Genomic DNA, 17,588 nt, shown 5'->3' with positions numbered 1-17,588 from the left:
TCAGTGATTATAGATCTCTCGAGTTAAAGAAAAAAGCACATATTCAAGCACAAAGGCTATTAATATTTGTTTCTAGATTTTAATGCACATATGAATCAGGAACAATGCATGGCAATTACAGAGTGCCTCATGATAGAAATCAAAAGGCCACTGAGATTTATCAATGGTCTCACTGTTTACCACATGGTTTTATTCCCAGAGTAATCACGAATGACCTTTTTTTTTTCTTCTGAGAGAGACAGCCCATGTGCACACACACACACACAAACGGGGGAAGGACAGAGGGAAAGGTATAGAGAGAATCTCAAGCAGGCTGTATACCCAGAGCAGAGCCTGACTAAGGGCTCAATCTCATGGCTGTGAGATCATGTCCTGAGCAGAAATTAAGAGCCAGACGCTCAGCCAACTGTGCCACCCAGGTGCCCCATGAACAACATTCTTAAAAATCAATTGTGTGCAACTTTCCTTGAGAAAAGATTCCACTGTCTTCCATTTTGCTAATGTTGGCTAATGTAATCAGCTATAATATTCGCAGAAAAATTGGCTGCAGGCTTAAATTAACATCAGCAATTTTACTCAAAACTGTTGAGAATGTTTCTGGCATATCTTCTTCTCCCTGCTAAACTAATAACTTTAGCAAAACTGCAAAAGTAGAACACAAGCAAAGATAAAGCCCTCAGAGTCATAGGAAGAGCTACTGAATACTCTCTCAACGTTCAACCATCTCCAGAAGTCATGGATAGCCCAAATGGAGATCTCAGTAGCGGTAACAATCTCGACTTAGACCACTGGTCTAAGCATCTTATGCTTTGGGCTAAAGCTGGCCAGAGAAAGAACTGTAGGACTTAAAACGTTGCACTGCCCCCTGCAATACCTTAGCTTCAAGTGTTCCTTTCTACCCCTTTTCTAAATCCAAATGGACCAACTACTGCTTAACTAGGGCAAGCATCTTGCGTTCTCTATACCTGATCCTGTGAATAATACTTTTATTTTCCCAAAGCTTCCAAGAATTGGAACAATGAATGATTCTTGGAATGAGACTAAACCATGACTGACCTTCCTCTATCTTATGAATCTTTAATCTACTCGCTTTCTACAAAACAGCCATCTTGAAATGTTCCCATGCTGCAATGCTGTAATTAAGGCTTAAGGTAGTAGCCTTTGATTGGTCTTTCTCATTCCACGTTTGTGATAACTGTCTATTAAATATTTCCTAGTAACAGAAATATATGAAGGCGTAAGGTTTTTTTTTCCCATCGCCCCTAAGCATGTAAACAGTTCAAGAATTACACTGAATGCGACCATAAGTCCTCCAACTACATACACAATAAAGACCTGGTCAAAAGATGCCAGGTCAGCCCCATGACGTGTTGCTGAAACAACTATACTGTGTGATTTGCTGCACTGCCTAGATTCCCCCTTCAGAACCCAGAACCTCATTTCCTACTTAGCGCATTGGTTCTGACTCTTTACAACTCAGGCATCTCCTGGGGAATTGATGTTGGTCAAAGAGAGCAGTTTCAACAAAGGCTATCAGGTCTTCCTGGGGTTACCATGCATCCAACAACATGATGACAGATTACAAAGGCCTGTAGTGAGACTGGTATCTTCCATTCTTTTGTGCCCTTTATTCTTGGCCTTTATTACTTATCTTGGCTATTATCTATAAAATTCATTAACATGTCTGAAGGCTGTCACAGGATCTTGGTAAGGGATTCAACTCCAAACAGCTTCTCCTGGTACTGATGGTCTTTTGGAAAAATGTACACAGCTTCCTGCTTCATGCCACATCTCTGATATACTCCCCACTCAAATCAATGGTATTAAACTATTAAAAATATGAAATATTAAACTGTGATGAATTGTAAGCAATGAGCACTTTAGAAAAATTTTGAAACAATGCCGTTGCAAAAAAAAAAAAAATCAGTGTACCAAATTGGTCTTATCATTCACCAGTCTCTGTGATTGTTAGACATCACAAAGCCTTAATAATCAACATAAATCTATACTGATAATGTGAATAGTATTATTGGCTAGAGAAAGTCTTCTTAGTTATGCAGGAATAGAGTCATGAGGACCATTTTTAAAAGTTAGCCCATCAGGGTTTGTCTCAATTGTTAATGTTTATAGAACAAAAAAAAAAAAAAAATTAACTGAAACCATATTTTGAATTGACTAAGACAAACGACCCAATTTCTTTTCCCAAATCAAATTAGGCAAACTTACAACATCTGTCATGTGTTTCTGTTTTGCAGATCATACTGTGAAAATAGAGGCATTGTAAAGGGGTGGTATAAAATGGGATGGGCCAACAATAAAACCAGGGACTTAGAAAAATAAAAGATGCGTAAATTTCAAGAAGCAAACACAAATAACTCAGAAAAAAAGGCAAAGCGATGTCTTTATGATGACAACTTGATCTTAGAGTTTGAATAAGTGAGAAGGAAAATTCAAGTTCATGAATACAAGGCATCTTGACGTAAAACCAGAACAATTAACATACGTTACAAAGAACCAATATATCAAGGAAAACAAGGAATAAAACAGAATAAATTTATATTTTAAGGAGGCAAGAGGACTTATCCAATGAGAGTGGTTGAGAGCAGAATGTATATTTTCTGTTAATCTAAGGCAATAGAAGCAGAGGCATAAAAGGGAAAAATGAGGATTGAGTTGTAAGTGTATCAGACGCATCAATGTCAACGTGCAGCCCATTTTTACCCCTGGCTCTATAAGAGTAATAAAAATCATAATAATGGCACTCAGGGAAAAGAATTACATCAATGCTTGCTTTTAGTATCAAGGCTATGTGGATGGCCAAGTCCTCTTAATAAAAGTTCATTCTTTTAAAAATTTCAACAAGACCCAATGTAGTAGAGTAACATCAAGGACAAAAATAAAATTCACATATATTTTTCACCACACATCCAAATACTGTTTATGGTGTGAAAGCATATTCAGTTATGTTTCATTAAATCAGAGTGTGGAATGTGACATACTTTGACATGTGAGATTCCAAATTTAAACATCGTATCAGTCTTTTGGCTTGTCTTCTCCATCTCTGAACAGTGTTGTTTGGAAAGCAGACACTCTTAATTTTGAAGAAGTCCAATTTAACACAATATTCTTCTTTGGGTTGTGGTTCTGGTATCTTCTTAAAGAAATTTCTGTGTGCTTGTGTCTCTGTTTCTCTCCTCTTTTAAGAACACCAGTCATATGGGGTTATTTTAGCTTCTAAAAATATTTAAAATATTTTTAGATAAATATTTTATTTAAATATTATTGTAGCTTCTAAAAATATCTTGTAGATTTTGATCCCTCTACTTTTAAAGAATTTCCTAGATATTCCAATGTTTCTTTTTCAAATATAATTTTATTTAAGAATGCTTCATCAGGGGCATCTGGGTGGCTCAGTCAGTTGGGCCTCCAACTTTGGCTCAGGTCATGATCTCACAGTTTGTGAGTTCCAGTCCCACTCCCCTGCTTCAGATTCTATGTCTCTCTCTTTCTCTCTGCCACTCCCCCACTAGTGCTCTGTCTTTCAAAAATAAATGTTAAAAAAAGTTTAAAAAGACCGCTTCATCAAAAGAACTATTTTATTTTTATCTAATATGATTGAATTCATTAACTGTTTTGGAAATAATGATTATCTTCAATATTGAGCCATCCAATTCAGTAAATTCATAACTAGTTATCAATTAGTAAAAGTCAATTCAAACTGAAAAATAAATATAATTTAATGGCTTCTTAAAAAAAAAGGTCTGAAGGTACAACTTCCCATTAGGTAAGAGATCATTGTTTGGCACAGATTATACCACAACAGACTACTTTTCTATACTTTGACTCAGCTTTCTACAGAATTAGCTTCATTCTCAGGCTAGATTCTCTAATCGTGCCACCAAAAAATAGTTGCAGTTGCTTCCTGGAGCTTGAATTGGAGGAAATACCATTCTAACCTCAGGTAAAACTTGGTTAGAGGTGGATTTCCAAAAGAAATGAGGGGTGCAGTTACCAGAAAGTCATTCTTTGTCAAATTATATCTCATAGATATGTCATGATGGCAAATCAATGAGAAACATCTTACGTTAGCAATTTAACAAATACTGATATAAATATAGTATTATTAATTGTGAAGTTAATCACTGGGAGAGGTAAAAAAAAAACTGAAATGCCAATAAGCAGTGGTCTCTAGTAAATAAGGCAAAGTATACGCAGAGCTGATGCACGAAGATAGTTGCTCTCCACTAGAAACTCGATTTGACTTTATTTTATCAACTGCAGTTATTACCTTCTTAAATCTAACTCAGCAGCACCATACCGTGACCCAGTTCCAGACATACTGAGTGCCAGTAGTGGATGCGGTGACTGAAAATCTGCATTTTTACTGCAGCACCCCATAACTGTGTAAACAACTATGCTGCATGATACTGTAGAGACCGGTATCTGGTTGCTTGTGATGTAAAGCACGTGGCTAATGGTAAGGGTCTAACAAATGTTTGTTGAATTATTAAGAAGAATTGCTCAAAACGAGAAACGAAAAATCTAATATCCAACATTAAACCAAAAAAGCAAAGCAGAAAAGATAAATCATCTAACGTTCATTGTTAGATGGTTACTGTATTTTTATATTGAGTCAATCAAGCTAATGATTTGCCATCCCTCTTCACCCCCAAAACAGCAAGAAAAGGTGAGACCCATCAAAGAGTTTTATGAACAACAAATGGACTGAAATGCAATAAAAAGAAAGCAGAGGTGATGTGACTAGTACAAGTAGTTTCCTGTGAAACAGATTCCTGTAAGACAGGAAACAGATCTGTTCAGAGACTTGAATAGGACTTTTGATTCCTCAGCATTATCATTCATTTCCACAGGACAGGGGGACACAAACCACATCATTTTAATTATTTAAAAAAAAACTAAATAATATTTATATCCAAATGTAAGTGTAGAGTCAGGTATCAAATGATGCCAATGAGGTAAATCATCTGACAAGAAAGAGCCATAGACTTTTCTCAGCTAATTGCTTTAAATTGTTATATTACATGAGAACAAATCAATGCATAACTGCTTACGTTAGTATTTAACAAATAGTACTATAAGCCTATTATCAATACTTAGGAGATCTGTCACTAGGAGAGTTTAAAAAAAGAAATGACAAAAGTTGCAGCCTCTGGTGAAGAGACAGTGTAGACAGGGCATGTCAGTTCTTGACACACAGTAGGTATTTAATATTTTCTGAACAAAGTAGGTAGCAAATGAAAGAAACACACTAAATACTGATAATATAGTCCCTCTTTAATCCTCCCTACAGAAATTATATATTAGAACCCTGCATTTATAAAACATTTACCTCATTACTGCTAAGACTTTTGGGCAAAAGTGCATTTCTCTTTCATAAAGTTGCATTTCTGTTTCTAAATTGAATTTTCGACTCCCACAGTCAGACGATTAAATGCTGAGATAAGTTACCAGGGGAGGCAATGGCATCTGCAATTCTAGAACAGTGATATGGGACGTTTAAATTTGGTGCAGGCCTATCCCAAGGAGAGACAATGGTCTCCAGGGCTCTCCAGCCTCCAGCATTTTATTTGTCTCCAGGTGAAGACCATCAGCAGAGGCAAGTTAACTTTCTATCTCTCACCTCCTATTTCTCTGGCTTGTTGGTCAGATGGGTGTGTGAAGATACTTTCATTTTAATTAGGAAAAGATTATGCATTGCCACAAGAGGGAAAGCTTCCTTACTATCCTTACCCAAATCTCCCCACTCTACACAAAAAGAGTCCTCAAAATATGTACGTATATGTGTGTGTGTGTGTGTGTGTGTGTGTGTGTGTATCAAACAACATATATATGAAATGTTACTGGTTCTGTTTCTCTGGAGATCCCTAGTTAATACAGATGGTGTTTAAAATTAGCAATGTAACAACATTTTCATGGAAGTTTTCAAAAGATTGAGAGGAATGATTCTCTTGATTTGCAAACTTTTTTAATTAAAGGCCTGGACATTATGAATGATTGATTGATTCTTTCTTTCTATCTATCTATCTATCTATCTATCTATCTATCTAATTATGTTCTATAGTATGCTACTTTTTTAAAGTTTATTTATTTTGAGAGAGAGAGAGAGATAGAGCAGGGGAGGGACAGAGAGAGCAAGGCACAGAGAGAATCCCAAGCAAGCTCTATGCTGTCAGCATGGAGCCCAACGTGGTACTTGATCTCACTAAAGTGAGATCATGACCTGAGCCAAAACCAACAGTTCGATGCTTAACTGAGTGACCCAGGCTCACTTCCATTAGGACCCTTTTTAAAAATCCACAACAGGCACTTTTCAACATGGTGGAGAAGTAGGGGGACCCAAAGTTCTCTCATCCCTCAAACACAGCAGTGTTGAAGCCAGAGACCTTGGAATTCCAAGAGTCTGGGTTGTAGAGTGACGGAGACATCTGCCATGGGGACAACTTGGCAGGCCATAGGGTTACTTCAACGAATGAATCAAAGCACATTTGTTGGAGGGTCCAAACTACCACAATGAGTAAAGAGATAAAGCAACCAGAGTCACAAAAACAGAGAACAAATAACACACTCCAAAAACACCTCCTGAAGGGCCAGGCCCTGACAGTGTATGGCTCCTCTTTAACATAGTAGTGCTCACAGGTGCGGGGCACATAACAAGCTTTTAAAACACATAAGGGACAGAAAACTAGCCAAAATGATGAAACAGAAGATTCTCCTCCAAAGAAATTCCAGGAGGAAATGACAGCTAAAGAATTGCTCAAAACAGATGTAGTCAATATATCTGATCAAGAATTTAGAATAATAGTAATAAGATTAATTGCTGGGCTTGAAAAGAGCATAGTAGACATAGCATCTATTGCCACAGAGATCAAGAACTAAAAAATAGTCCTGACAAATTAAGAAATGTTGTAAATGAGGTGCAAATTAAACTAGATGTGATGACAGCAAGGATGGAAGAGGCTGAGGGTAGATTAAGTGAAATAGAAGATAAAATTATGGAAAATGATGAACCTGAGAAAAAGATTAAAAAAAATACTAGACCATGAGGGAAGAATTAGAGAACTAAGGGATTCAATGAAGTGTAATAATATCCATATCATAGGAGATCCAGAAGAAGAAGAGAAAGAGAAAGAGAAAGAGGCAGAAGGTTTACTTGAACAAATTGTAGCTGAGAACTTCCCCAGTCTGGGAAAGGAAGCAGACATCCAAATACAGGAGGTACAGAGAGCTCCCTTCAGAATCAACAAGAATAGGTCTTCTCCACAACATATTATAGTGAAAATGGCAAAATACAAAGATAAAGAGAGAATTCTGAAAACAGCTAGGGACAAACTGGATTTAACCTACAAGGGTAGACACATAAGGGTAGTAGCAGACCTGTCCACTGAAACTTGGCAGGCCAGAAGGGAGTGGCAGGAAATATTCAATGCACTGAATAGGAAAAATATGCCACCAAGAATCCTTTATCCAGCAAGGCTGCCATTCACAATAGAAGGGGAGATAAAGACTTTCCCAGACAAACAGAAACTGGAGGAGTTCATTACCACTAAACTAGCCCTGCAAGAGATCCTAGGGGGGACTCTGAGCGGAATGCTGCCAAGATTACAAAGGTCCAGAGACATAACCACAAGCATGAAACCTATAGATAATACAATGGCACTAAATCTATATCTTTCAATAAAAGTAAATGGACTAAATGCTCCAATCAAAAAACACAGGGTATCAGAATGAATTAAAAAAACAAGATCCAACTATATGCTGTCTACAAGAGACCCATTTTAGACCTGAGAATACCTTCAGATTCAAAGTGAGGGGATGGAGAACCATCTATCATGGATAGTCAAAAGAAAGCTGGAGTAGCCATATTAACATCATATAAACTAGATTTTAAACTAAAGGCCGTAACAAGAGATGAAGAAGGACATTATATCATAGTTACGGGGTCTATCCATAAAGAAGAGCTCACAATTATAAACGTTTATGTGCGCAATTTGAAAGCACACAAATATATAAATCAATTAATCACAAACATAAGCAATCTTATTGATAAGAACACAGTAATTGCAGGTGACTAATATTCCACTTATAGCAATGGGCAGATCAGCTAGGCAGAAAATCAATAAAGAAACAATGGTTCTGAATGGTACACTGGACCAGATGGACTTGATAGATATATTCAGAACATTTCATCCAAAAGCAGCAGAATACACATTCCTCTCTAGTGCACATGGAACATTCTCCAAGACAGATCACATACTGGGTCACAAAACATCCCTCAATAAATATAAACGGGTTGAGAGCATACCATGCATATTTTCAGATCACAATGCTATGAAACTTGAAATAAACCACAAGAAAAAGTTTGGAAAATCTCCAAATGCATGGAGGTTAAAGAACATCCTAACGAATGGGTGAACCAGGCAATTAAAAAAGAAATTTAAAAATATATGGAAGAAATGAAAATGAAAACACAACAGTCCAAATCCTTTGGGATGCAACAAAGGCAGTCCTGAGAGGAAGATACACTGAAAACCAGGCCTATCTCAAGAAACAAAAAAAATCCCAAATACAAAACCTAACAGCACACCCAAAGGAACTAGAAGCAGAACAGCAAAGAAATCCCAAACCCAGCAGAAGAAGAGAAATAATAAAGATCAGAGCAGAAATAAACAATATAGAATAATAAAAAAAAAAAAAACAGATCAATGAAACAAAGAGCTGTTATTTTGAAAAAATAAACAAAATTGATCAACCACTAGCCAGACTTACCAAAAAGAGGACCAAATAGATAAAATCATGAATGAAAGAGATCACAACCAACACCACAGAAATACAATTATGAAAAATTATATGCCAACAAATGGACCACTGGAAACAAATGGACAAAATCCTAGACACCCACACACTACCAAAACTCAAATGGGAAGAAATAGAAAATTTGAGTAGACCTAGAACTAGAGAAGAAATTGAATCAGTTATCAAAAATTTCCCAATAAGTAAGAGTCCTGGGTCAGATGGTTCTCAGGAGAATTCTACCAGACATTTAAAGCAGAAATAATACTTATTCTTCTCAAGATGTTCCAAAAACAAAAATGGAAGGAAAGCTTCAGAACTCCTTGTATGAAGCCAGCATTACCTTGATTCCCAAACCAGACAGAGACCCCACAAAAAAGGAGAATTATAGGCCAATATCCCTGATGAATATGGATGCAAAAATTCTCAACAAGATAGTAGCAAATCGAATTCAACAGCATATTAAAAGAATTATTCACCATGATCAAGTGGGATTCATTCCTGGGCTGCAGGGCTGGTTCAATATTTGCAAATCAATCAAAGTGATACATCACATTAATAAAAGAAAGGATAAGAACCATATGATCCTGTCAATAGATACAGAAAAAGCATTTGACAAAATACAGCATCCTTTCTTAATAAAAACTCTCAAGAAAGTCAGGATAGAAAGAACATACTTAAACATCATAAAAGCCATATATGAAAAACCCACAGCTAATATCATTCTCAATGGGAAAAAACTGAGAGCTTTCCCTCTGAGATCAGGAACACGACAGGGATGTCCACTCTCACCACTGTTGTTTAACATAGTGTTGGAAGTCCTATCCTTAGCAATCGGACAACAAAATGAAATAAAAGGAATCCAAATTGGCAAAGAAGTCAAACTTTCACTTTTTGCAGATGACACGATACTGTACATGGAAAACCTCAAAGACTCCACCAAAAAGCTGCTGAAACTGATACATGAATTCGGCAAAATCTCAGGATACAAAAATCAATGTACAGAACTCAGTTGCATTTCTTTATGCTAATAATGAAGCGACAGAAAGGGAAATCAAGAAATCAATCCCATTTACAATTATACCAAGAGCCATAAAAATACCTAGGAATAAACCTAACCAAAGATGTAAAAGATCTGTATGCTGAAAACTATAGAAAACTTATGAAGGAAACTGAAGAAGACACAAAGAAATGGAAAACCATTCCATGCTCATGGATTGGAAGAATAAATATTGTTAAAATGTTAATACTACCCAAAGCAATCTACACATTCAATGCAATCCCAATCAAGTTTGCACAGGCATTCTTCTCAAAGCTAGAACAAACAATCCTAAAATTTGTATGGAACCACAAAAGACCCCAAATAGCCAAAGTTATGCTGAAAAAGAAAACTAAAACGAGAGGCATCACAATCCCAGACTCTAGCCTCTACTACAAAGCTGTAAACATCAAGACAGTATGGTACTGGTACAGAAACAGACACATGCATCATTGGAATAGAAGACAGAACCCAGAATTGGACCCACAAATGTATGGCTGACTAATCTTTGACAAAGCAGGAAAGAGTATCTAATGGAAAAAAAGAATTTCCTTAGCAAACGGTGCTGGGAGAACTGGACAGCAACATGCTGAAGAATGAAACTGGACCACTTTATTACACCATACACAGAAATAAACTCTAAATGGATTAAAGACATACATGTGAGACGGGAAACCATCAAAACCCTAGGCAACAACCTCTTTGACTTCAGCCACAGCAATTTCTTGCTTGACACATCTCCAAAGGCAAGGGAAATAAAATAAAAAATGAACTATTGGAACATCATCAAGATAAAAACTTTTGTGCTGCAAAGGAAATAATCAACAAAACTAAAAGGCAACCAACAGAATGAGAAAAGGTATTTGCAAATGAAATATTGGATAAAGGGTTAGTATCCAAAACCTATAAAGAACTTACCAAACTCAACACCCCAAAATCAAATAATCCATGAAGAAATGGGCAGAAGACATGAATAGATATTTTTCCAAAGAAGACATCCACATAGCCAACAGACACATGAAAAGATGTTCAACACCACTTATCAGGGAAATACAAATCAAAATCACACTGAGATACCACCTTACACCAATCAGAATGGCTAAAATTAATAACTCAGGAAACAATAGATGCTGGTGAGGATGTGGAAAAAGGGGAACCCTCTTGCACTGGTGGTGGAAATGAAAACAGGTGCATCCGCTCTGGAAAACAGTGTGGAAGTTCCTCAAAAAATTAAAACTAGAACTACCCTACAACCCAGCAATAGCACTATTCGGAATTTATCCAAAGGATACAGGAGTGCTGATTCATAGGGGCACATGTACCCCAATGTTTACAGCGGCACTTTCAACAATAGCCATATTATATAAAGATCCTAAATGTCCATCCACTGACGAAATGATAAAGAAGATGTGGTTTATATACACAATGGAATACTACTTGGCAATGAGAAAGAATAAAATCCTGCCATTTGCGTCAACATGGATGGAACTGGAAGGTATTATGCTAAGTGAAATAAGTCAGTCAGAGAAATATAGATATAGGTTTTCACTCATAAGTGGAATTTGAGAAACTTAACAGAAGACCATGGGGGGAAGGAAAGGGGAAAAAATAGTTACAAACAGAGATGGAGGGAGGCAAACCACAAGAGACTCTTAAATACAGAGAACAAACTGAGGGTTGATAGTGGGGGAGTTGGGGAGAGGGGAAAATGGGTGATGGGCATTGAGGAGGGCACTTGTTGGGATGAGCACTGGGTGTTTTATGTGAGCAATGAATCATGAGAATCGACCCCCAAAACCAAGAGTACTATATATATACTGTATGTTAGCCAACTTGGCAATAAATTATATGTAATATATATATATATATATATATATATATATATATATATATATATATATATATAAAATAAAATAAAAAATCCATAAGTTACTATATTGCTAAACACAGTAAGTATTTTATAAGTTTAGCAAATATTTAAATTTTGTATATAGCTGAATATTTTAACAGAGATTAAGAAGTATTTTCTGGGAAAAATATCACACATCCATCATTTAAAAATGATTAATATAACCATTTTAATAACTATAAAAGTAGTCTACATCAACCATTAACTGCAACTTGAACCGTAAGTCTACTTTTTTTCACATGTTTTTTTTTTGTGATAAGTATAGGCTTCCTGTAATTTTCCACTATATTGTGATGCATACCACAGTGAAATATATTTTGCTTAGTCATATATATACATGTTGATTATGTAGGTAACATAGCTCATGTGATTTTGTGTGTTGTTGAGGAAGTTACTTATTTTCAATCTTAGATTAGAAAGTTACAAATAAATTAATATCATCTAGGTTAAATAAAAAGTATTTTGAAAACTACTAAAATATATATTTATCAAATGGTTTCAAGGATTGACACTAACATCATATGTAAAGTATCTTTTATATTAACTGGCAATAGTAAGCTCACTGATAGATACTATTTTTATTCCATATCATTTAGTAGTGACATTTGAAAATTTTAGAGTGGTCCAGAATACACCCTAGAAATGCTTAATCTATTGTAACACCTCATCAAAACTGCTAGACATACTTTGGATAGGTTCATCTAAATCTAACACTACAGGAAACAAATTCTTAGCAGGATCTGCTGTAGACATAACTCATAGTGGGGCAAATTTCATTCAGAAATGCAGCCTGCTGTACTACACAATAGCATCAATCTCTAGAAAGCACCATATTAATTCTGGAATTTGAAATTGCACACGATTTGTAAACTCACTCTTTCTCTAAAGATCTCATGAAACAAATGGACTCTGTGAATAGATTTGTCTCCTTCTTTTAGTTACCTCAAAGTGCTATACTTAGGCTCATTCAATATTTAGCTAGTAGTCTTTAACCTAAAGTTCCAGTGGAAAAATGTGTTATGAGTCAAAGACTTAATTATACTCAAGCTCTGCCAATAACCTAATATACCAGTGTAAAAAAGGTGCTTATTTTTCCTGGGCCTGAGCTTTCTCATAGGTAATAGGAGAGAGTTTGACGGTTCATCCAACTAAGAATCCCATTCTAAAAATCTATGGCTCTTTGCAGAACAGAACTTCTAGTTAGGATAGCTGGTAGAAAACCTACAGTAAAATTTCAAGACACCTGCTAACAACCTTATTTTCAATTAAAGAATGATGCTCTATAAGTGACTGGTAGGAAAGTAGAAACTGGGGAGGTAGATGGAAAAATTCAACAGGATGGATGGATGGAGAGATAGGTTAGAGAGATAGGATGAAACAGATGCAGAGACACCACAATATGTCAAGAAGATCACATTTTGGAACAAACTTAATTTTCAATTCTTTCAATGAGACACACATTTATTAATCTCCCTGAGTTTCAATTTTCTACCCTATAAAATGGTGATAATTCCTGCCCCAAGGTTAGTCTGAAAGTTAAAAGTATACATATCTAAAGGAACTAGAATGATTTTTTTTTTACTTTCTCTATTTTTAGCTATCTCTTCTATTTTTCTCTTTTGTATCAAGACAAAAATTCAGACTAAGTTATAATTTAAGTTAAATATTTAAAAGAGAATTAATGCTGGATGCAATATATTCTCGGGCAGCCAAGTAAATGCTACATGAAATAAAGCAGCAAACGTTGAGTTCTTGGAACAGAGTTCTCCTTTGGACAGCAGCCACAGCTGGTGTTCTGCAGTGAAAACTCCAGTTCCAGTGCAATTAGATTACATAAATTATCTATGCAAGTGGTATAGAGTTTATAAAATATATGTCTTAATGAAGCACATTAGGCATGTGCACTATCATAGTGAGCATTAGCAAGATTATTCATATTTAAACATTGTGCTTTTGATTTTTTAATCAGGAAAACACTTCAGTTTCATGCAGTCTTGTTTTTTCCTAGGTTTCTACTTGCTAAGAATTTTCATGAGCTCTTCTAGGAGCTGTAAAATTTAAGCCTCATTTCATTTATTTTATTGTTTTCAGTCTGTGATCTGTGTACCACCTGCATCAGAATCATTCAGGGTTCTTGTTAAAAATGCTGTTTCGTAGGCCTCATCCAGACACGGAATCCAATTCTCGTGGACATGTGCCCCAAGAATGTGGAATTTTAAACAAATCCCCAATGTGAATCTCATTCATTATCATTTTTAAAACTGTTCATAGAGTCAGTACAATAGACGAGGAAGAACAGCTAGACCAACAGTTGGAAAATCCAAATTATCTTTGCAATTCTGGACACTGTGATTCTAGAAACATTGGCGGGCCCTGTTTGGGTAGGGTGAGCATATTATGCCCCCCCAACCAGAAGCCTTTTGATGTTAATAAGTGACGGAACAAGCAAAAACTAGCAAATTTTCTAGGTAAAACAAAATATATGCTTGCTGAATTTGAGTCTATTCTATACTAATATTTAACAATTCCAGCAGATGAATATACTTACTAATATTCAATGCCTTTTTATGGTTGAAACTATCCAAATCATTGATAGCCAAGGGAGTCGTCAGTTCAGATTCTGATCCAAAAGCATTAATTCCCAAACCCACATATTTAAACATGCTGAGTGCATTCTTTTTTTTTTTATTATTAATTTTTTTTTCAACGTTTTTAATTTATTTTTGGGACAGAGAGAGACAGAGCATGAACGGGGGAGGGGCAGAGAGAGAGGGAGACACAGAATCGGAAACAGGCTCCAGGCTCCGAGCCATCAGCCCAGAGCCTGACGCGGGGCTCGAACTCACGGACCGCGAGATCGTGACCTGGCTGAAGTCGGACGCTTAACCGACTGTGCCACCCAGGCGCCCCTTTGCTGAGTGCATTCTGATACATGACTCACACGCCCACTTTGAGTGAAAGCAGAAACCCATCGTGACCACTATCTTGGCATCGTGGAACACGACTGTCTGGAAGAAACTGAAGAATGAAGAAAAAGGGAATTATGCCTTGTTACAAGCTGAAGGCTTCCATTCCCTCGTTCTTTCCTTCTTCAAAAATAAGTACTTGGCATTCACTGTAAACCAGATATTCTCCTAGGTTTTAGAGATACACCAACAAAGACATGGAGTCTGTTCTCTTATAGTATAAATTGTACTGATAATCTCTAGGCAGTGCAGGCTCAATTGGTAAGGGTTGGCTGACTGCCTATAAAAGCCTACATTTCACACTCTACATTTTCTTATCTACAAATATCATTCAGGGCACCATTAACATATATAACAACATATACAAATTTGATAGAGAGGATGACAGCTTGTGTTTCAGCTAGGGGGAGCCATATGAACGTGATCCCTCATTAATAAGATCCATAACGGGGTCCTTGGTAGGCTTCTGGGGAAACTTTTAAAAGTGAGCGTGTTCTGCTGACTGCATTTTTGCTCTTGTCATGCTTCCTGCCAGAACACAGGTGAGATGCTGGAGCACAGAAGGCGCTATTTGCAGGCAAGCTAACCATGGCTGTACAGAAAGACAAAAGGATCATGGACGGACTACCTTTAGACTTGCCATCATTCACGGGAAATTATAGGCTAACTGTCAAATTTTAAGTTTATAAAATGAGCAAGAACTTTATGAATCATATACTAGCAACTATAGTTGTACAAGTAATCCAGGAATTCTACATCGATGACACTTTTGATCTTCAAAATAGAGAATTGTTCCTTGGCTTTCTATGTTTCCTAAGAAATGTGGGAAGATTTCCAGATATATAAAGTGGTTTGAGACCTTTTAAGATCCAGATATTACAAAATAAATAATCAAATGGCTTCAAAAATAAAACACCTATCTTAGCATTAAAATAAGAAAACGTTTGCCAATCTACACTATATAAACTACACATTTTATATTAAGTTTCCATTAATAAGTGAAAATAGTAATTATAGACTGATAGAATCTAATGAGTTTTAACCATGTAGAATATTCCTTATAGTTTAAGCATTCATTATTTTATTAGAAAACTTATCTGTGAGACTAACAGCAGGCTCATCTCAAAACTTGAGATTCCAAAGAGAATGATAGCCAGAGTTACATTATGCTGAAGTCTGGAAAAGACTGGGAAAGATGGGATACTGGGGCTCAGTGATACATGTATGTATGTATTACATACAGGAAGTATGTAATCTCTAAGACCACTTATAGGAGAGGTTAATTTAAGGCAGCTAGAGTTATATTATTTAACATTTATAAAGTCTAAATTGTCATTATTCATATTCATTTTTCAATAAAAACCCCTGCATTTTTTAAATCAGTACTCAATATCCCCTAGCATATTAAAAGTCAATATTTAACATATTATTATATTCTTTCCTTCCCATGTTATAGTTGGGCGCACAAGCCCTATGCCCAGAGAACTTAATGCATCAGAAGTTAGTAGGTGTAACAGGGCACTAGATTCTTTTTGGGAAATGAGAAAATATGGATGCTGAACCCAGTCTAGGAGTCACAGCATCTCCTTCCTAGGTTTATTTTTTCTCTGGCTAATGTTGAGGAAATCACTTCACTTTGAGAGGCTTGAGGTTGAAAAATCATACTATTCTTTCCAGTCCTGACATTCTTTCAGGGCGGTTAAGTAGAAGTCTGGCTGATCACCTCGCCGTATAGTGTATGTATTGGAGGGGGAGGGAAGACCTATTTGTGGTTGACAACAGTCTGACAGGCAGACCCACATATTTCAATTCCCTGGAAGACAACACATGTTGGTATTTGGTGTGGCTGCAGTGTATTACAGTATTTGTTGCCTTGTAGAAATTTATTCTGTTCAAGACCTGGGATGTTATTTCTGGTGGTTTAATCCTTCCAGTTAGCTTTCAGCTAGACAAAGAGGGACACTGATCTCTTGGGACATACCGTGCAGTCTTTTGCCATTACAGCATTCAAAAGAATGTGAGGCCCTCTCAAGATAACTGAGAAAAAAAAAAAAGCTGGAGTATATACTGCCTAGAATATTGACCTCCTCTTGGAAAGTGGAATGATTTTATGGAAAAAAAAATGGAGATGATATTTTGAAAGAAACTATTCCAGGTAGAATTTAGATATGAAATGCCCAAGAGATAGGAAATGCCAAACATACAAACCCTTTGTTTTATGCTGTGAAGTTCTACACACAGTTCCCAGGCATGAGGCAGCTCATACCATTGTCAGTGTCCTGCTAGTGCACTTTGTAGGCCTGGGCACCACCCAGAACCAGAGATCCTCCCACGTTAATTCTGTGTCACCACTCAAATTGATTGGAGTCTTGTGCTGGTTAGTTACAGCTCCATGGAGAAAGACCCCGTCTCCCTTATCAAATGGAAGTCAAATAGGCTATGTCCACCCCTACCTTGTCCTAACAGCATGAATAAGTTGCATGAGTACAGGGTTCAAATTCCCATGGCCTCTTTCCTGCTACAATTTGTAAGTAAAGACGATATGAACACTTTACAGAAGAAGAAAAACATATATCCCATTTCGCAGAAGAGTCTGTATCACTTCCTCATAGTACTTAGAAGGGGAGCATTACAGCACTACCTCTGCACTTTAGGAAGTGCCCAGCCCAGCACAGGTGTTAACAACTTTAAACAGCATACCTGGTTATTTATTTTGCCTACAAGAAGGTATGGCCCCAGGAACAATCTAAAAGAATCATTAGAAAGGGTGGGCAGAGAGATCTCTGAATTGAAAGAGAATATGAATACATTTGCACTCCATGCAAATGTTTGCCAAAGAGAAATCTTAGCAGAGAAGCAGCAT

This window comes from Panthera pardus, unplaced genomic scaffold (genome assembly GCF_024362965.1).
Source record: "Panthera pardus isolate Hobbes unplaced genomic scaffold, ASM2436296v1 HiC_scaffold_15, whole genome shotgun sequence".
NCBI lineage: Eukaryota > Metazoa > Chordata > Mammalia > Carnivora > Felidae > Panthera > Panthera pardus.
The sequence above is the reverse complement of the archived record's forward strand: the minus strand, read 5'-3'. Positions refer to the sequence as shown.